Source organism: Oncorhynchus kisutch, linkage group LG3, assembly GCF_002021735.2.
Source record: "Oncorhynchus kisutch isolate 150728-3 linkage group LG3, Okis_V2, whole genome shotgun sequence".
NCBI classification, from domain to species: domain Eukaryota; kingdom Metazoa; phylum Chordata; class Actinopteri; order Salmoniformes; family Salmonidae; genus Oncorhynchus; species Oncorhynchus kisutch.
Window position 1 is genome coordinate 55,171,007 of NC_034176.2, and position 22,485 is coordinate 55,193,491.

The 22,485-nt window shown below is 41.4% G+C and overlaps 1 protein-coding gene and 1 pseudogene across 13 annotated transcripts in view; one reads left to right on the top strand and one right to left on the bottom strand.

Annotated features, from left to right (window-relative positions):
* Nucleotides 1-2,182: 2,182 nt before the first annotated feature.
* On the bottom strand, nt 2,183-6,673 carry LOC109885045 (ARL14 effector protein-like; annotated as a pseudogene).
* A 326-nt stretch (nt 6,674-6,999) lies between these two features.
* The window catches only part of LOC109885055 (oxysterols receptor LXR-alpha-like), a 30,960-nt gene continuing 15,474 nt past the window's right edge, over nt 7,000-22,485 (top strand). Inside the window, exons 1-2 of one of the 13 annotated variants that reach the window (XM_031808429.1) lie at nt 7,000-7,096; nt 19,245-19,464. The gene's annotated coding sequence lies outside the window, so the exon portion shown is untranslated. Of the gene's footprint in view, nt 7,097-7,734; nt 8,065-10,987; nt 11,061-19,244; nt 19,465-22,485 lie in introns of those variants that run through there. The other 12 variants (XM_031808447.1, XM_031808456.1, XM_031808425.1 and 9 more) reach the window with 12 other exon arrangements.

Consider the following 22,485-nt stretch of genomic DNA (forward strand, 5'->3'; position numbering starts at 1 on the left):
TTAGGATTACCACATAATTTTAAGAATGTGAAATGGCAGAATAATAGTAGAGAGAATGATTAATTTCAGCTTTTATTTCTTTCATCACATTCCCAGTGGGTCAGAAGTTTACATACACTCAATTAGTATTTGGTAGCATTGCCTTTATATTGTTTATCTTGGGTCAATAAGTTGGGTGAATTTTGGCCCATTCCTGCTGACAGAGCTGATGTAACGGAGTCCGGTTTGTAAGGCCTCCTTTCTCGCACATGCTTTTTCTGTTCTGCCCACAAATGTTCAATAGGATTGAGGTCAGGGCTTTGTGATGGCTACTCCAATACCTTGACCTTGTTGTCCTTAAGCCATTTTGCCACAACTTTAGAAGTATGCTTGGGGTCATTGTCCATTTGGAAGACCCATTTGCGACCAAGCCTTAACTTCCTGACTGATGTTTTGAGAGGTTGATTCAATATATCCACATAATTGTCCTACCTCATACCTTGGCTGATTTCTTTTGATTTTCCCATGATGTCAAAGCAACGAGGCACTGAGTTTGAAGGTAGGCCTTGAAATACATCCGTAGGTACACCTCCAATTGACTCAAATTATGTCAATTAGCCTATCAGAAGCTTCTAAAGCCATGACATAATTTTCTGGAATTTTCCAAGCTGTTTCAAAGGCATAGTCAACTTAGTGTATGCTCATTTCTGACCCACTAGAATTGCGATACAGTGAATTATAAGTAAAATAATCTGTAAACAATTGTTGGAAAAATTACTTGTGTCATGCACAATGTAGATGTCCTGACTTGCCAAAACTATAGTTTGTTTACAAGAAATTTGTGGAGTGGTTGAAAAACTAGTTTGAATGACTCCAACCTAAATGTATGTGAACTTCCAACTTCAACTGTTTGTTGTGAAACTGTTAGATATCACTTGTTAGATATTACTGCACTGTCGGAGCTAGGAGCACAAGCATTTCACTACACCCGCAATAACACCTGCTAAACACGTGTATTTGATCAGTAAAATTTGATTTGAAATACTCCTGTGCCTCCCACCCAAACAGATGATCCTGCAGGTGAAGAAGCAGGATGTGGAGATCCTGAGCTGGCATGGTTACACATGGTCTGCTGTTGTGAGGCCGGTTAGACGTACTGCCAAATTCTCTAAAACGATGGAGGCGGCTTATGGTAGAGAAATTAACATTTAGTTCTCTGGCAACAATCCTGCAGTCAGCATGCCAATTGCACACTCCCTCATAACTTGAGACATCTGTGGCATTGTGTTGACAAAACTGCATATTTTAAAGTGGCCTTAATGCCCCCAGCACAAGGTGTACCTGTGTAATGATCATGCTATTTAATCAGCTTCTTGATATGCCACACCGATCAGGTGCATTTATCTCGGGAAAGGAGAAATGCTTACTAACAGGGATGCAAAAAAAAAGTGTGCTTAAAATTAGAGCAAAATAAGCTTTTTGTGTGTGTATGGAACATTTCTGGATTTTTTAATTTCAGCTCATGAAACCAACACTTTACAAGTTGTGTTTATATTTGTGTTCTGTGTAGCTCACAATGACAGAAGAGTAGCACAATGAATCATGCAATAAAAAAAATGGTTTTCATTAACCGAATTGCAGACCGGTTTGAGCTGTCTTGCCAAGTCCTATGGTTATTGCCACGCCATTAGTTGACTATACATCACAACAGATCTGGGACCAGGCCAGTGTTTCAACTTACTGGTATGAATGCGGTCAGACAGGATCTGAACTATCAGAGCAAATGTTTGCCACGCTCCCAGGGGGTGTATAACTTCAAGGAGTGGTCCTACGAGGTCGACCTGAAAGGCTGACCATCTGGGGCCATCCCCTACATCATACCTGTTGCCAAAAGCTGACTGCATCAAATGCAAGACAGGCAACTCCAACTATGATCACATAAGCATGGCAACACCCAGCTGTGTAGTTAACCCACTAGAAGCGTAATACCGTAGAGTTGAACTGTGGCTGCTCCAACACCCTATGTAAAGCAACAGTTGGACTAATTTATGATACTGTTGCCATCATTGATGTGCTCACACAATAAAACACTTAAGTCAAAGTATTTGCTTTTAAATAATCAAGTATCAAAAGTAAATGTAATTGCTACAATACACTTAAGTATCAAGTAACAGTATAAATAAGACAATTATATTAAACAAACCAGAGCAGCATGTTCTTTTTTAATTTATTGATACCCAGGGGCACAGTCCAACACGAAGATATAATTTACAAATGAAGCATGTGCTTAGTGAGTCCGCCATATCAGAGGCAGTAGGGATGTTCTCATGATAAATGTGTGAATTAGACCATTTTCTTTCCTGTTACACATTCAAAAAGTAACAAGTACTTTTGGGTGTCGAGTAAAAAGTACATTATTTTATTTAGCAATGTAGTGAAGTAAAAGTAGTCAAGATATAGTAAAGTAGAGAACAAAAGAAAACTAAAGCAGTACTTCCCAGTATTTTTACACCACTGTGACTACACACCATTTATCACTACCCATAAATAGACCTAATATGTCACAGAAAATAATTGTGAAATTGCACAAAACACCCTTTATTGGAGCTCATCTGTGGTAAAGCAGCACACTAGTTTTAGCCGCTTAACACCTCGTGGACATTTGAAGAAATTGATGCAAAACCACACATACAATACTGAAGAAGCCACCAGTCACATCACCGATAATTATTATTATACACCGATTATTATTAATGATTTAAGACCAATGTAATTGACAGCTGTGGGCACAAAACAAATATGTAAATCACTAATCAAAACAAGTGGACAATTGCAAAAACCATAATGCAGAATGTCAGAAAACAAAACATAGAAAATTCCTCACGCATGCATACTTTCGAAAAAGGTCCAAACAAATCTCCGTCATATACCTTTTTTCCCCCTTGCATGAGTTCTCGTAGCGAGACACCGGTGAAGTGTATGTGCATAGACTTTCTTGAATTGAACCTCTGTACAGGAATTAAACTACATATGCAGTGTCTATAACACCTGGTTGAAACCATTGTGGGAGTATTATTTCTTATTTACTCTTGATACATAATCAAATCAAGTTTCTCTTTTGGCAACTTCAGACCAATTCTTATTCTCACTCTACAGAAAAAATAAATAAATATATTATTGATCTCAACAACAGTCATAGTTGAAGGTCTAAGTGTGGGGGAGACTAGCCAGCGTACTTGTTGCGGATGATCTCGCCCCCGCCTCAACCTGCTCGTAGAGCCACTTGCGGTCACAGCGGCACTCCACACCACACCTGCGAGAGCTGCACTCGGGGCAGGGGTGGAAGCAGCCCATGCAGTCCGCGTCCAGGCAGTCACACATGTCCTTGCCACAGGAGAGCAGGTGCCCTTTGTTGTCATACACTTTGCTCTTCGCCCCTATAGTCTGTCTGCAAATACACAAAAACGGGAACGTATGACAGCCCTGTCCGTTTTCTCTGACCTGCCTCCTGCAAGTAACTAAATTCTGCGTCTGCACCATTTACAGAATGACACTACTTTCTGCTGGATTACCTTCTCCCTTACACTCATTTTCACTGACTAGTCTCTCCAGTAAAAAAGGCAACAATTTGAAACGCAATAATGAAAACAAACATACATTGCAGCCTTTGAGGAAAGTAGCAGAGCAGTGCACCAATGCAGTGATGGATTCTGGAAACATGTGTCCACTCTTACCTGTCAGTGTTTGAGGAGACGCCTCCTCGTTGTCTTCTGCCATCACCTCTTCCCTGCAAAAACAAAAAAAAGAACTGAGTGAATGTTGATGACAGGGGGAAGTATGCTCTTGTGCATGTGAAAAAAGCCCCTGAAAAACAGCACTTAACTGTGCAAAAATTCGCAAACTCCCTATATACAGCAACAGGATTTACACGAACATTCATTTAAACATCATTGAGGGGTGATTTACCAAAAAAAGTAAAGTATGAAATGTACGCGAGCTGAGAAAACATGAGACACACCTTGCCAGTATCCCGGGTACTCTGGCCTTGCTCTTCTCCAGCGCCTTAGCCCTCTCCCGGTCTGATGGTGCCCCGAAGCGATTAGCCGCATTTGTGTCTTTGGTCATTATCCCCCTTTTTCGTAATTCAGGCTGCAATTTTTTTTAACATGCATCTTATAGTCTAGTTTAATAAAAAATAAAGGACAGTAGGCAAAGCTCGATGGAGCAACTATGAAACCACTTATTACCTTCGATGAATCAGCACCGAAAATGGTGGGCACTGCATCTTCCCTAAGAAACTGTTTGCCATTGTAGTCTCGAAAACAATCTGGGTTAAAATGCTCTGAGCAGAGGCAAGTGTTAGGTGTAGGGATGAACTTTGTACCCAATGGTTGGCAAGCTGAGGTTTACTGATGGGGAACCTAAGAACAACAGGACAAGAAACACTGCTTAACACAAGCAAGCGCAGCTGACACATGCATACATGCATTCCCTCTCTCTCGCACGTATAAACACACCTAATTTAGCTAGCTTGCTAACTAGACTCAACAGCGACTATCTAGTTAGCTGGCTAACAACTAGCGACAACAACATTTTAAGAAAGCGTTTGCTAACGATAGTTTGAAGTCCTTTACTCCTTACCTGTAAAATCTTATTTCTGACCCTTTGATAAACTTGTTGGTGCAGCCGTTTACTGCACAGGTGACAGGCATGATGAACCTCCTGCTCGTATGGTCTGATGCCAATTTATTTAGTAACAAAAACTTTTAGAAGCGCGCTTCCACAACTCCTGTGATTCTTCTTATATTATATAATAGCGGTCTGCAAACAAACATTTGCCGCCACCTACTGTGCTGGAGTGTGTAGTCAATCACGGTTTACAACATTAGCGCCACAAGTCTAAATCCTCTTACCTAACTCAGTACTTCTGATAAAATAAAAAAGAGCCCTACGAACTTCCAATAGACCCTTCCCAATCACCAAAATTCCTTCCAAACCCCACCAACCTCAATGACCCTACACTTCAATCTTTCCCTCTCGTCAACATACTTACAACAATGTAACACATGCTCCACTATTTCATGACCATACACTCCTGAGACAAACCATTCACATGCTTGCCAACCAGCTGTAATGACGAGTGCAATGTCCTGGAGCAAACACCTCCTCTTCCTTCCTAATCAGACCTATGAATCTTGGTCCACCGACCTTTCTTTGGAGGGCATATTCTATAAATGCCGGCTCTTGGGCTCAGAGTCCTATCACTTCTGCCACACATCTATCAAAATGGCTCTAATCTTACATTTCGCCTCACCTCTAACCAGTGGAACATTAGTATCAATTATATATTGTTTTAAAGCACTTTTGGCTGGTCTACAATTTCATTCTCTTCCACACCCGAAAGAGCTGGGACACAGCAGAATCTCACTACCACACCTAGTCTCTCAATTCTGCATAGTAACCTTATTACTTCCAATAGTAGGTCACTCCTATTAGATTTTCCAGATGATAAACAATTCAATACAGACAGGAAATCTGAGCCCACCATAATTCTGACAAGTTGTATGTCCTCCACCCACTAGAGGGCAACTACTATCGCCAACAGTTCAACTGAGTATGCTGACAATTTGTCTATTAGTCTTCAACATATCTGCACATCAAATTCAGGAACGTAAACACCCGCTCCTGAGCGACCCACTATCTGGATCCTTGGATCCATCTGTGAAAAGTGGAAAGAAAATTCATAAAATCTTCTACCAATGTACTTGTCAATCAGTTTCACTACCTCATTGACTTCTGACCAATCTTTCCTTTTCTCTACCAAGGTTGGATCAACAACAGGATCTGGGAGTAACCATGGAGGAACATTCTCTATCACCACAGAAGGGCCAACCTCAAACCACTCTCATCAGCAAGCATTTCCAACTGTCCAACCAAAACCACTGCCTTGTCTATTAGTATATTCCTAACAGTCATCTAGAACAGTAGCAGTGGGATGGTCAACCTCACAGCCTAACCCAATAAGCTAATAACTATTTTTTCCGCTGTTTTTCCAAAGGCATCTCACCTGCCTCCAGAAGTAAGAAACATAAGGATATTGATTTAAAATGCACCATTACGTATCCTTAAAAACATGTATAAAACTATGTACTGGATTCTGTCCAGCCTCTGAAGCCAAGTTTTCGCCGCTGTTTCATAAACTATACATCAGTAATCAATTGTCGTCCTGATCAGAGCTCTATAAAAAATCCATCAACGATTGTTTGCACCCTACTCATAACCATACACCGAACGCATAAGATTCACCACCTTCTTACACATTGTTTCAAAATGTATGACATGCTCTTCCCATGTATATCGCTCATTGAACCATAGACCTAAATATTTGTACTTAAAAACCCTCCCCATAAGCTGTCCATACAGAAACAACGGTATATTATCAGCAACTTTCTTCTTCGAGAAGAACATACAGCAAGATTTCACCGCTGACATTTTAAAACTGAACCATCTTTCAACATTCATCATAGCTTGTTGAATAGATTTGGTCACATGAGAGATATTCCTTCCCCTCTTCCAAATAGCTCCATCCTCAGTATATAGGGAAGCCCCAATACTTGTATTCATTGAACCTTTGTTTAACTAGGCAAGTCAGTTGAGAACTAATTCTTATTTACAATGACGACCTACACCGGCCAAACCACGAAAATGCTGGGCCAATTGTGCGCCGCACTATGGGAGTCCCATTCACCACTTTTTGTGATACAGCCTGGAATCGAACCTGGGTGTCTGTGGTGATGCCTCAAGCACTGAGATCCAGCGCCTTAGACCACACAGTAAGCATATATTAATAATTATATACATGCCATCACAATTTACTGTAGCTACCGGTGGCTGAAAACACAATCCTCGCGGGATGAACGCGTGTAAGGGCGAGCCATTAAATTTTTCAACAAATCAATACAGGAAGTACATGTGGGTTTAAAAGCACGAATCATTCCTTCCTCACCTTGCAAGTGTGTACTCGTCAGACGGCACCAGCAGTGTCCAATTAATTTGAGGGTTTGTCTTTTAAGTGTTTGGACTGAAGCCATTGTTTCCTTTTGATTTAACCAGGCAAGTAAGTTAAGAACAAATTCTTATTTACAATGACTGCCTACCGGGGAACAGTGGGTTAACTGCCTTGTTCGGGGGCAGAACGACATATTAAACTATAATATTTTTCTATGGCATTCGGTAACCAAAGCAATGCTCCTTTTCGCCGCCTGGAGGATGAGCATGGTTCCAGACCACCATGACCTCTGTGATCTAACATGGAAATACATTATTTGACCGTGTTTTCTTTCTTTCTGCTCTGCTTTTCATATTTATATTTTGATTTGTATTGTCTGTAATTTGTCACCCAGGGCTCATCTGTAGAAGAGACATTGGTCTCAGTATGACTCCCTGATCAAATAAAGGTTAAACAAATTAAATAAAACCATGGCAGGAATGATATCGTTTGCTAAAGTCCCCACATATTCCAGAAATACTGCCGCGTTTAGAACAACTGGGAGCTTGGAACTCGGAAATAACCGACTTCAGTGCGTTCAAAACAGCTTTGAACTCGGAAAAAAACTAACTTTGATTTGAACGGTCCGAAATTTGAACAGTCTTCCAATTTGGAATTCCAACTCCAGAACTCGGGCCTCTTTCTATATCTCCACATGAAGATCACCGAGGTCATAATTTGACCTCGTAGTTTTCCGAGTTCACAGTTGTTTTGAATGCAGCATACATTGCGATCCCTCTTAAATGGAGCGAGTTTATAAATTGTCGTTGTGACGTCATGTGCTATCGATCAAAAGGTTTTGGACAAGACCGGGGCTGGTGCAGTTAAATAAGTGACATTCGTAATAATGTATTTTAGTTGTCTAGCTATGTGTCAACTCTGACAAATCTTTGCGTCGTGTGAAATTTATTTAGGCCTAGCTCTACCTATTTCCTGCTCAAGTCACATGATTGAATACGCCAACCGTGCAGCAGGACTTCGTGGGATCTGTCTGGCTAGTCGCTACGAAACGGGGTAACTATCGGTTACAAACTCAGGCAAGCCACCAATTCTGACCTTTTTGTGTTGCTTAGGATAGTTTGTCTTGAGATGCCAGTTTAGACATGATACAGTTGTCTTTTTCGGTCTACTGGAATAGCTAGCTGACGAACTTGGTAGCTAGAATCCAACCACCAGCCAGAGTTAGCCCTTGAGCCTTAGTTAGCCCTTGAGCCTTAGTTAACGTTAGCGTGCTAAGCCTGTCTGTATTAGTTTACCGAACGAGCTAACATTAGCTAGTAAGCTCTTTTCTAATTAACCAGCTATAGAAAAACAACGCACGACGAGCCACAGAAGACGTCTAACAGCTAAAATGGGAAGTGTTTGTCAAGTTTAAATGAGTTGTGCTTAGCTTGTTGCGTTAACAACTTGCTAGCTACTAGTAGTTACCTAGCTAACGCTACCTATTTAGCCAGCTAACGTCAACATAACTGATGTCATCAGAAAACAATCTAGTTTGCTGGCGGTTAGTTAACTAACGTTAGTTATCTAACTACCCCCAATGGTCATGACTTGATTGCGAAATCGTACGTTGGGATCTTGCCATATTGCAACATAACTTCAATAGCAGGACAGTGTTGTCACATAAGTTAGCGAGGTACAATTTCATAGGTACATTTTAGCCATTAGACGCTCTTATCCAGAGCGATTTACAAGAGCAATTAAGGCACATCGGCGGATTGTTCACCTAGTCGGTTCGGGGATTCGAACAAGGTTCTTGATCGCTGGGCTACCCTGCCGCTAAATTTGACATCAAAGATGATGGTGACTAATGGAGCCCGTGCTCAACTTTTCAGACAGAATTCTTACAAATGAGATTAGTTGTTTTTGAACATGGGTTGTTCAATGTGATTGATTGCATAGCTAGCAGATTGTAACGGGCTAATAATGTTATGTTCCATTACCCTTTATTTAACTAGTTAAGCACATGATTAATTTCATGGAACAGTGCCTTGTTAAATGCGGTGTTCAGGGGCGGAACAACAGATTTTTACATTGTCAGTTCGGGGATTCGATCTTGAAACCTTTTGGTTACTAGTCCAACGCTCTAACCACTAGGCTACCTGTGTGGAGGAAAAAAAGGCACAGCACACCAACATCAAAACATCAAAACATCAACCCAACTGTAAAGGATTGTATGTAGAGGGAGCATCATGGTTTGGGGCTGCCTCAGGGCCTGGACAGCTTGCTGTCATTGACCGAAAAACGAATTCCCAAGTTTATCAAGACATTTTACAGGATAATGTTAGGTTATTAGGCTATCTGAAGCTCAACAGAAGTTGGGTGATGCAACACAGAAGTAAATCAACAACAGAATGGCTTCAACAGAAGGAAATACACCTTCTGGAGTTGCCCGGGCAGAGGTACTGTTTGGTTTAACAAAGTTAAACCAAGTTTTTAATCAACTGTAACTTGGTGACACTATCTTCATTTTCGATTTGGCCAAACACGCATCTTGTAAAATGTCTGTCTAGTTGCAGGTGGTTCATTTGAATTTAGAAAATGCTCTGTTATTAAAATAAATGTTTTGCTCCATGAAGTAATCCAACAATGTGTAGGCTGCCATCTTTTCCATTTTAAAATCTCAAATTTTATTAGTCACATACACATATTTAGCAGATGTTATTGTGGGTGTAGTGACATGCTTGTGTTCCTAGCTCCAACAGTGCAGTAATATCTAACAATTAACAACAATACACACTTCTCAAATTAAATAAGGGAATTCAGAAATATATAAATATTAGGACGAGAAATGTCGGAGTGGCATTGACTAAAATACAGTAGAGTTGATGACAGTTTACATATATGAAATGAGTAAAGCAGTATGTAAACATTTATTAAAGTGACCATTGGTTCTATGTATATAGGGCAGCAGCCTCTAAGGTGCAGGGTTGAGTAACGGGGTGGTAGCTGGCTCGTGATGGCTATTTAACAGTGATTGCACTCCGAAACATTTTTTTTTTTTTTTTTAATCTCTTGGTCCTGGCTTTGATGCACTTCTACTGACCTTCTGGATGATAGCGGGGTGAACAAGCTGTAGCTCGCGTGGTTGATCTTTTTGGCCTTCCTGTGACATTGGGTACTGTAGGTGTCCTGGAGGGCGGGCAGTGTGCCCCTGGTGATGCGTTGGGCAGACCGCATCACCCTCTGGAGAGCCCTGCGGTTGCGGGCTGTGCAATTGCCGTACCAGGCGGTGATACAGCCCGGCAGGATGCTCTCAATTGTGCATCTCTAAAGTTTGAGGGTCTTAGGGGCCAAGACAAAGTGCTGTTGTGCCGCTTTTACCACTGTGTGGGTGGACCATTTCAGATCGTCAGTGACGTGTACACCGAGGAACTTGAAGCTTTCCACCTTCCGCTGCGGTCCTGTCAATGTGGATAGGGGCCTCCTCCCTGTACTTTTTCCTGAAGTCCACAATCAGCTCCTTTGTTTTGAGAGAGAGGTTATTTTCCTGCCACCACTCTGCCAGGGCCCTCACCACCTCCCTGTAGGCTGTCTTGTTGTTGGTAGTCAAGCCTACTACGGTTGTCTGCAAACTTGATTGAGTTGGAGGCGTGCATGGCCACGCAGTCATGGGTGAACAGGGAGTATGGGAGGGGGCTGAGCACGCAACCTTGTGGGGCACCAATGTTGAGGATCAGTGAAGTGGAGATGTTTCCTACCATCACCACCTGGGGGTGACACGTCAGGAAGTTCAGGACCTAGTTGTGCAGGGTTGGGTTCAGACCCAGGGTCCTGAGCTTGATGATGAGCTTGGGGCTGAGCTAGGGGGAAGGGGGATACCTAGTCAGTTGTCCAACTGATAGTATTCAACTGAAATGTGTTTTCTGCATTTAACCCCTCTGAATCAGAGAGCTAAAGTCAATGAACAGCATTCTTACATAGGTTTTCCTCTTGTCCAGGTGGGATAGGGAAGTGTGCAGTGCAATGGCGATTGCATCATCTGTGTATCTATTGGGGCGGTAAGGAAGTTGAGGAGGGTCTAGGGTAGCGGGTAAGTTAAAGATGATTATGATCCTTGACTCGTCAAGGTAAGTTGCTAGCTAGCATTAAACTTTTTATAAAAATCAATCAATCACTAGTTAACTACACATGGTTGATATTACTAGTTTATCTAGCATGTCCTGTGTTGCATATAATCGATGCAACGCTGGGGGATGATTTAACAAAAGCACAATTGTTGCACGACTGTACCTAACCATAAACACCAATGCCTTTCTTAAAATCAATACACAGAAGTATATATTTTTAAACCTGCATATTTAGCTAAAAGATATCCAGGTTAGCAAGCAATATTAACCAGGTGAAATTGTCACTTCTCTTGCGTTCATTGCACGCAGAGTCGGGGTATATGCAATAGTTTGTGCCGCCTGGCTTGTTGCGAACTAATTTGCCAGAGTTTTACGTAATTATGACATAACATTGAAGGTTGTATAATGTAACAAGAATATTTAGACTTAGGGATGCCACCCGTCAGATAAAATACCGAAAGGTTCTGTATTTCACTGAAATAATAAACGTTTTTTTTTCGAAATGATAGTTTCCGGATTCGACCATATTAATGACCTAAGGCTCGTATTTCTGTGTGTTAATATGTTATAATTAAGTCTATGATTTGATAGAGCAGTCTGACTGAGCGATGGTAGGCACAAGCAGGCTAGTAAGCATTCATTCAAAACGCACGAAAGTGCTGTTGACAGCAGCTCTTCCCTGCGCTTCAAGCATTGCGCTGTTTATGACTTCAAGCCTATCAACTCCCGAGATTAGGCTGGTGTAACCGATGTGAAATTGCAATCTAGCTAGCGGGGTGAGCGCTAATAGCGTTTCAAACGTCACTCGCTCTGAGACTTGGAGTGGTTGTTCCCCTTGCTCTGCATGGGTAACGCTGCTTCGAGGATGTTTGTTGTCGACGTGTTCCTGGTTCGAGCCCAGGTAGGGGAGAGGAGAGGGACGGAAGCTATACTGTTACACTGGCAATATACTAAAGTGCCTATAAGAACATCCAATAGTCAAAGGTATATGCAATACAAATGGTATAGAGAGAAATAGTCCTATAAATACTATATTAACTACAACCTAAAACCTCTTACCTTGGGATATTGAAGTCTCATGTTAAGAGGAACCACCAGCTTTCATATGTTCTCATGTTCTGAGCAAGCAACTGAAACGTTAGCTTTCTTACAATGGCGCATATTGCACGTTTACTTCTCCAACACTTTGTTTTTGCATTATTTAAACCAAATTGAACATGTTTCATTTATTTGAGGCTAAATTTCTTTTATTGATATATTATATTAAGTTAAAATAAGTGTTCATTCAGTATTGTTGTAATTGTCATTATTGTTAAATTGTCTGGTTAATCGGAATCAGCTTTTTTTTGGTCCTCCAATAATTGGTATCTGCATAAAAAAATCATAAAAATCATAATCTGTCGACCTCTAGTATCCGCCACCTACTGTAGTGTAGTCAATCACAGCTTAGAGACTAAATTAATAAAGAAACATTAAGAGAAACTAAACCCTCTTACCTAATCCTGTACTACTAAGAAAATAAGAGCCCAGCTAACTGCTAACAAACCCTCCCCCATCCCCCAAATCCCTTCCATCCCTGTCCAACCTCAATTACCACACACGTCAATCTTTCCCTCTCTTCCACATACTGGTATATAGAACAATACATAAACGCATGCTTCACATGGCAGGTAGCGTAGTGGTTAGAGCGTTGTCAGTAAACAAAAGGTTGCTGGCTCGAATCCCAGAGCTGGCAAGGTAAAAATCTGTCGTTCTGCCCCTGAACAAGGCAGTTAACTAACTGTTCCTAGGCCTTCATTGAAAATAAGAATTTGTTAACTGACTTGCCTTGTTAAATAAAAAAATACACTCCAGTGGGTCCACCCAAAAGTGCAGTATGCCATTATGACACTCACCTGTCTCGCTCAATGACAGAATATTTGAATTAGATAAGATGGCGACGTACACATCGTTGGATTTCTTCATGAAGGAAAACATGGATTTCTTTTAATAACTGAATTTAGAAAATGCTCCAACGAACCACTTGCAACTGGACACTGACTTTTTTAGAAGTGTGCATTCGGAAAGTATTCAGGCCCCTTCACCTTTTCCACGTTTTGTTAAGTAACAGCCTAAAATTTATTTTTCTTCCCCCTCATCAATCTACACACTACTTCATAATGACAAAGCAAAAACGTGTCACATTTACAAGATTATTCAGACCTTTTACTCAGTACTTAATTGAAACACCTTTGGCAGTGATTGCAGCCTCGAGGCTTCTTGGGTATGACGCTATAAGCTTGGCACACCTTTTTTTGGGGAGTTTCTCTCATTCTTCTCTGCTGATCTTTAAGCTCTATCAGGTCTCACATGTTCAAGTCCGGGCTCTGCCTGGGCCACTCAAGGACATTCAGAAACCTGTCCCGAAGCACTCTTGTGTTGTCTTGGCTGTGTGTTTAGGGTCATTTTCCTGTTGGAAGATGAACCTTCACTCCAGTCTGAGGACCTGAGCATCCTGGAGCAGATTTTCATCAAGGATCCTGACTAGTCTCCCAGTCCCTGTTGCTGAAAAACATCCCCACAGCATGATGGTGGCAAGTTTCCTCCAGACGTGACGTTTGGCAATCAGGGTAAAGAGTCAATCTTGGTTTCAGCAGACCATAAAATCTTGTTTCTCATGGTCTGAGAGCCCTTTGTGCCTTTTGGCAAACCAAGTGGGCTGTCGTGCCTTTCACTGAGTAGCTTCCATCTGGCCACTCTACCATAAAGTCCTGATTTGGTGGAGTGCTGCAGAGATGGTTCTCCCATCTCCACAAAAGAACTCTGGAGCTCTGTCAGCATGACCATCGGGTTCTTGGCCACCTCCCTGACCAAGGCCCTTCTCCCCTGATTGCTCAGTTTGGCTGGGCGGTCAGCTCCAGGAAGAGCCTTGGTGGTTCCTAACTTCTTCCATTTTAAGAATGGAGGCCACTGTTTTCTTTGTGACCTTCAATGCTGCAGAAATGGTTTGGTACCCTTCCCCAGATCTGTGCCATGACACAATCCTGTCTCGAAGCTCTACAGACGATTCCTTCGACCTCACAGCTTGGTTTTTGCTCTGACATGCACTGTCAACTGCGGGACCTTTTATATATAGATCGGTGTGCCTTTCCAAATGTCCAGTCAATTTTATTTATTTATTTTACCTTTATTTAACCAGGTAGGCAAGTTGAGAACAAGTTCTCATTTACAATTGCGACCTGGCCAAGATAAAGCAAAGCAGTTCGACAGATAAAACGACAGAGTTACACATGGAGTAAAAACAAACATACAGTCAATAATGCAGTATAAACAAGTCTATATACAATGTGAGCAAATGAGGTGAGAAGGGAGGTAAAGGCAAAAAAGGCCATGATGGCAAAGTAAATACAATATAGCAAGTAAAATACTGGAATGGTAGTTTTGCAATGGAAGAATGTGCAAAGTAGAAATAAAAATAATGGGGTGCAAAGGAGCTAAATAAATAAATAAATTAAAATTAAATACAGTTGGGAAAGAGGTAGTTGTTTGGGCTAAATTATAGGTGGTCTATGTACAGGTGCAGTAATCTGTGAGCTGCTCTGACAGTTGGTGCTTAAAGCTAGTGAGGGAGATAAGTGTTTCCAGTTTCAGAGATTTTTGTAGTTCGTTCCAGTCATTGGCAGCAGAGAACTGGAAGGAGAGGCGGCCAAAGAAAGATTTGGTTTTGGGGGTGACTAGAGAGATATACCTGCTGGAGCGTGTGCTACAGGTGGGAGATGCTATGGTGACCAGCGAGCTGAGATGAGGGGGGACTTTACCTAGCAGGGTCTTGTAGATGACATGGAGCCAGTGGGTTTGGCGACGAGTATGAAGCGAGGGCCAGCCAACGAGAGCGTACAGGTCGCAATGGTGGGTAGTATATGGGGCTTTGGTGATAAAACGGATTGCACTGTGATAGACTGCATCCAATTTGTTGAGTAGGGTATTGGAGGCTATTTTGTAAATGACATCGCCAAAGTCGAGGATTGGTAGGATGGTCAGTTTTACAAGGGTATGTTTTGGCAGCATGAGTGAAGGATGCTTTGTTGCGAAATAGGAAGCCAATTCTAGATTTAACTTTGGATTGGAGATGTTTGATATGGGTCTGGAAGGAGAGTTTACAGTCTAACCAGACACCTAAGTATTTGTAGTTGTCCACGTATTCTAAGTCAGAGCCGTCCAGAGTAGTGATGTTGGACAGGCGGGTAGGTGCAGGTAGCGATCGGTTGAAGAGCATGCATTTAGTTTTACTTGTATTTAAGAGCAATTGGAGGCCACGGAAGGAGAGTTGTATGGCATTGAAGCTTGCCTGGAGGGTTGTTAACACAGTGTCCAAAGAAGGGCCGGAAGTATACAGAATGGTGTCGTCTGCGTAGAGGTGGATCAGGGACTCACCAGCAGCAAGAGCGACCTCATTGATGTATACAGAGAAGAGAGTCGGTCCAAGAATTGAACCCTGTGGCACCCCCATAGAGACTGCCAGAGGTCCGGACAGCAGACCCTCCGATTTGACACACTGAACTCTATCAGAGAAGTAGTTGGTGAACCAGGCGAGGCAATCATTTGAGAAACCAAGAGTGTCGAGTCTGCCGATGAGGATATGGTGATTGACAGAGTCGAAAGCCTTGGCCAGATCAATGAATACGGCTGCACAGTAATGTTTCTTATCGATGGCGGTTAAGATATCGTTTAGGACCTTGAGCGTGGCTGAGGTGCACCCATGACCAGCTCTGAAACCAGATTGCATAGCAGAGAAGGTATGGTGAGATTCTAAATGGTCGGTAATCTGTTTGTTGACTTGGCTTTCGAAGACCTTAGAAAGGCACGGTAGGATAGATATAGGTCTGTAGCAGTTTGGGTCAAGAGTGTCCCCCCCTTTGAAGAGGGGGATGACCGCAGCTGCTTTCCAATCTTTGGGAATCTCAGACGACAGGAAAGAGAGGTTGAACAGGCTAGTAATAGGGGTGGCAACAATTTCGGCAGATAATTTTAGAAAGAAAGGGTCCAGATTGTCTAGCCCGGCTGATTTGTAGGGGTCCAGATTTTGCAGCTCTTTCAGAACATCAGCTGAATGGATTTGGGAGAAGGAGAAATGGGGAAGGCTTGGGCGAGTTGCTGTTGGGGGTGCAGTGCTGTTGCCCGGGGTAGGAGTAGCCAGGTGGAAAGCATGGCCAGCCGTAGAAAAATGCTTATTGAAATTCTCAATTATGGTGGATTTATCAGTGGTGACAGTGTTTCCTATCTTCAGTGCAGTGGGCAGCTGGGAGGAGGTGTTCTTATTCTCCATGGACTTTAGTGTCCCAGAACTTTTTTGAGTTAGTGTTGCAGGAATTTACCACAGGTGGACTCCAATGAAGTTGTAGAAACATCTGAAGGATGATCAATGGAAACAGCATGGACCTGTCTTGTGGAAATAGGTCTGAATACTTAAAACAGAAATACCTTATTTACATAATACTTTTGTAAAAATGTCATCTGTTTTTTCTTTGTCATTATGGGGTATTGTGTGTAGATTGCACATTATTTATTTAATCCATTTTAGAATAAGGCTGTAACGTAGCAAAATGTTGGAAAAAGGGAAGTGTTCTGAATATTTTCACAATGCACTGTATATGTTTGGCCAACTTGAGAATGAGGATAGTATCGTTATGGTTGGTCAAAGGTTCTCTGTGCTACTCCAAACAGTACCTATACGGTAACTGCTAATTGAGCATCACATTATCCCTTTACTAGCTAGCAAAGCTAGTGATTGTGTCCGTGTCCAATTCTACCTGTGTGTGTGTGTGGGAAATTTAATTTCATGTTACTTTTCTTTCCTCAGTGGGTCAACGGAGGCTAAACTCATAGGAATAGAATGACTAGTTCTCTACCTTAAATTCCCTAAAATGTGATTTTTGGATAGTCAATCTGCTAACGTTACTGTATCTTCCTTTCACACACTGTTGCGGTGCTGAGTATGGAGTACTTTTGCTTAACCAGTAGAGTTACATCTGCTGATGTGACGTTCAGGCGAAAAATAAAAGTTACACCCAATTTGCTTACTGGCACTAGATGTTCTACTGTGATGGAGCTCGGTCTTCTGCTGCCTTTTACTGTGAGATTGTACGTGCTCACATGCATGCTCCCCATCAAAGGAGGTACTGAAACTTGGGCATTAGCAACATTTTGTATTTTTATTAATGCTTTGAATGGTATCACCATTGTTCAGTAACAATCCCATGTTTACAAGTGAGGGGATCATTCCATATAGTTCTCATGACAGGCTTAGAATAAAGTACAGAATAAAATAGGTTAAAGGGCATATTCCTTACTTCCTACCTCAATGTCCACTCCCTCAAGCCATGGGAATACATTCATAATCTATTATGACCAAAAGGATATCTTTCAGGTTTTTGAATTAGGCCTCTTCAGGAATCAGTGGGTGTATATCATTAATAAAAATGGATGTAGTTAATGCAGATTTCCCCTTAAGATTTTAAAATGTATTGTGAATGCCTCCTATGATATGAATTCTACATGTCTTTGAGAACAGTAGCACTCATTCCCTGGACAAAGGTACCTGACAAGCTCAACAGAGCATTGGACTTGAGTGAGGTGACTTTAGGTCAGTGGCCCACAGCCCAAAGAACCTCATTAACCCAGTCAACTTGAGCTTTCAAACCAGCTGCAGCTTTCCTGTCCTCCAAAGTGGAAATTGTTAGCCTAGGACACAGTACATTTTAATAGGCAAAAAGTCTTTAATGTAACAATCCTTCCTTAGTTTTTCATCTCAATGGCAGCCCAGCCTCTCTTGCCGTAACTCTTTAGAAATGGTCTGGGAGAAGTATAGGCCTAATCACTCACACATGGATACAACTGACCGTCCATGATATCAAAAAGCTAGTTTTAAACTTATTTTGAAACTTGTTTTAAAAACAATGGATTAAAACAACTATAGCCTATTTGGGGTTGTCAGTAGTGATGGGGGGGGGGGGGGTGTAGATATGTAACTATTTCAATAATGTTTGTCCCAATCAATTTGTAAAAAGCAGTGGTGGGAAAATACTACTTCATTAGTTCTTTGGCGTTATCTGTACTTTATGTAATTTGGTGATATCCAATTGGTAGTCAGTCTTGTCCTGTCGCTGCAACTCCCGTACGGACTAAGTAAAGGTCAAGAGCCGTGCATCCTCCGAAACACGACCTGCCAAGCTGCACTGCTTCTTGACACAATGTCCGCTAAACCCGGAAGCCAGCCGCACCAATATGTCAGAGGAAACACTGTACAGCTGGCGACGAAGTCGGTGTGCATGTGCCCGGCCAATCACAAGGAGTCGCTAGAGCGCGATGGGACAAGGACATCCCAGCCTGCCAAACCCTCCCCTAACCCGGACGACGCTGGGCCAATTTTGCGCCACCTTGTGGGTCTCCTGGTCGCGACCGGCTGCGATACAGACCCGGGTTCGATCCCAGGCGGTGGCGAGAGCCCTGAATTGTGTAGACATATTTGAGGTGTTGGCAGCTGCGAAGGCTATTCTCGTTGAGCGTGGCGACATACTGTTAACGTTTTATCAACTCCCTGTCCTTCGCTGTTGTAAACTGGGAAGACGCAATGTTCCCAAACTGGAGGTTTAAACTAGTTCCTGGCTGCGTCTCACAAAAGCAGTGTTTCAAATTCGCCAATTAAGATTAGAATTTTGATTACAAAATGCTTTGTTTTAACGGAATAGCCTGAAATGTGTTTTTCAGCTCAGATTTACTCGCGGCATAGGCCTGCAACCCGGCATAGCCTATAGGCCTAGTGTTTTTTTTAAAATGTGTAAATATATATATTTTTATATTAATTTGGGTTCACAATGAGGGTAGACCTGCAGTCCCCGTACCAAACGTTTCTGTACAAATAGTCTACTGTTACACCCTAATTTGTGATTTGTTAGTTCTCTGTTAACTAGCCTACTTTAGGCCCCTTTTTTGTTGTTTTTGTGAGAAGTGGCTGGTTAGACACACTCCAAGAGGAAAAGACTTGAGCAACACAAGGCCCTATGGGGATTTCAGAGCCATGCAAATGACCGATAGTTACCTCTCCTGTGTTCCCGTTTTCACCCTGCCTCCCCTCACTCCCCTTTTCTGTTTCTCTCTGACTCCCACAGTGTTGACAAGCAGAAGGGTTTGTTTCTCTGAAGATATTATTGTCGTAAAACTTCCACGTGACCGAGGACAGAGGGATTTAGTATTTTTGTTGTTGAGTGGAACACACAGGCCTGTCCTTTTTAAAGCTGTTCATCTGTCAATGCCAGGGTAGCAGCCACATTGAATGAGGTTTCAGTCTCACATGGGCAAGATGGACCGATCATAACAATTACTTCAAAGGTATGTTGAACACCAGATGTCCAATTCAGCGGTCTCTCTGGTAAATCTCCTAAACACACTGACGCACAATACACTTGTGCCGCTCAAACGAGTAACAGCTCTATGCTACGTCTGTTTTTTAATTTATTTATTTTATTTTTTATTATGCCTACATTTGCCAAAATGTTTAATTGAATCAATGTCAATACTCATATCTGAAGATAGGGCAGACTGCTATCAGCTAAAAGTGTTCAAAATGATAGTCATTTAGCAGACGCTCTTATCCATAGTGATTTACAGGAGCAATTACGGTTAAGTGCCTTGCTCAAGGGCACATCAACAGATAGCGCCTAATCGGCTCGGGGATTCAAACCAGCAAACTTTCGGTTACTTGCCCAACGCTCTTAATCTAGGCCACCTGCCGTCCTGCTTTTTTCTTAGTTGATCATGTTTGAACAATGCTGATGAAGGAAAAATACTGGCGTTTTTGTTGCAGGTACAGCCAACTAGTGCAAAATTAAATTTGCGACATTGTATAATTTTGACCATCATTAGTTTTGGGGCTATACAGTTTGTTTACACTTACTTTACTCTAATGTTTGTAAATAACGTCAGCTTTGGGTTCTGATGGGGACAGTTGAACTAAACTCATGAGGCATTTATATGTTCTTAAAGAATCAGTTGGTATCAATTGTTCTACAAATAGAGTACAATTCGCATCCCTTTGATATTTTAATGCCTGTTAGATTAAATGAAGCGCCCTTTAATATAGACCACATGGAACATTCAAAATATATATTTTTATGAATAAAGACAGCATTTTTGTAATGTTTTTCAGACTTCTAGGAAGATTTCAACCCACTTAACCTCAATGTCTCATAAATTTTCAACATCACTAAAGCCCTAGTTATGGGCAGTTCCACAGTAATGGAATTGCGCTGAGACCCTTAAAATGGATACCAATCAAAAAAACATTTGAATCTCAAACACTATGCACAAGGACTACTTTTAAGAATTGACCCAGAACATTTTATAAAAACACTTTTACTCGAACTGTGCAGATGCAAAGTTTGGTAGCAGAATTTCAGTAACAAAAGTCATCACATTTTCCTAAAAATGTTAAATAACTGCTCCAAATTTAAGATTCAAAGATGTCTGCTGAAAGAATGGGGTGACAACTGACATGACATGTTGAACATCTGTTGGTTATTGAACTACAGTAAGTGAAGTGGATTTACACCCGGTAACAGAATTATGCTAATGGTATTTCATCATGGGTCCCTGATCTGTACGACACAGAATTGCATAATTCTAGATATGAATGTCATTCTCTTCATGGTGATGTATCCTTAATAGCTACACAAAGGTAAAAATATGCAATATCCTCCTTTGCATATTTGGGTATTATTCTACACTCTTGTCTATTTATTTTAATGAGCTCTGGCACCATACAAGACCAAATTTGTTGGTTTTGGACCGGACCAAATCCGAACCAATTATAGACATCTGTTGCGCAAGTTTGGACATCAAAGTACAGCACAATTTAGCTCAGTAATTACAATATAGTACAACGCTCTGACTGATGTGTAGCTACTTTTCTCCGGTAATATGCAAGATGAACTTTAAACAAAACATTACAAAATGTAGCTAGCTACATTGTTTCTATGACGAACATTAGAAATATGATGGCAGTGAACAGTTTTTACAAAAGTAATTTTTTCATTGTAAGCTCATTTACTTGTGGCTGCTATAAATAGCGTTGCACTTCTGTTATCTGATGAAAATTAAGCTATTTTATGCCGAATGTGTTGCACTAATGTATTTTCTGTGAAGGAACACGATAGTTGCACGCCCCTGATCACTCTATATATACTTTCAATATATAACCCAGGTTAAATGGTTTAAAACGCAGATTTTTTTTTAAGGTCGTTTTGAAAATGTAGATTTCTGAACTCTAATGCAACCCCTGCTCAACTCTAGTGCTCTACTGTGTACTGTACTAAACTCTACTCCATTCTATTGTACTGTTCTGAACTATACTCTGTAGTACAGTAAAGTACTGTACTTTTCTTTAGTGTACTATACTCCTATTGTACTGTTCAAACTTTTGAAACCTGGACGTCTAGATTTGGGCCAAATTAAAGTCCAATTAAGGACCAAACAACATTTGTGGATGTTGAAATTAATGCCAGATGGACCGACAATTTCAACTACAGTTGAACAAATGAATGAAAAGCTGAAATGTCTTGTCAACTATTCAACTCCTTTTGACACGAGTACAAAATTGCTTAAGTTGCATGGACTCTGTGTGCAATAATAGTGTTTAACATAGTGTTTGATTGACTGATCTCTGTACCCCACACATACAATTATCTGTTAGTTCTTCAGTCGAGCAGTGAATTTCAAACACTCAACCACAAAGACCAGGAAGGTTTTCTAATGCCTTGCGAAGAAGGGCACCTATTTGGTTGATGGCAAAAAATGTAAAAAGCAGACATTGAATATCCCTTTGAGCATGGTTAAGTTATTAATTCCACTTTGGATGGTATATCAATACACCCTGTCACTACAAAGATACTTAACTCCATTGCCAGAGAGGAAGTAAACTGCTCAGGGATTTCACCATGAGGCCAATTGTGACTTTAAAAGCGTTGAATGGCTTTGACAGGAGAAAATCTAGTCAAAATTATAATGCAAAAAAATAGCCAAATAAATAGTTTAAAATACCAGAGATTCTTACATGGCCCATTTTATATTAGGCTGGTGGTATTATTGGGCTATATAAGCCAACCCGGGTAGACGTAGTTTGAAAGAGGAGTTGGGGCGAAATAAAGGAGAGGACACTTTCTTGACTTAAGCTACATTTTGCATAAGTTGTGGCGGCAGGTACCCTAGTGGTTAGAGTTGGGCCAGTAACCGAAAGGTTGTTGGTTCGAATCCCCGAGCCTTCAAGGTGAACCTGTCTGTGCCCTTGATAAGAGCATCTACTAAATGTGAACCGGATGATTTTCAAGCAGTGTAAAATCTATTTCCACTCGGTGT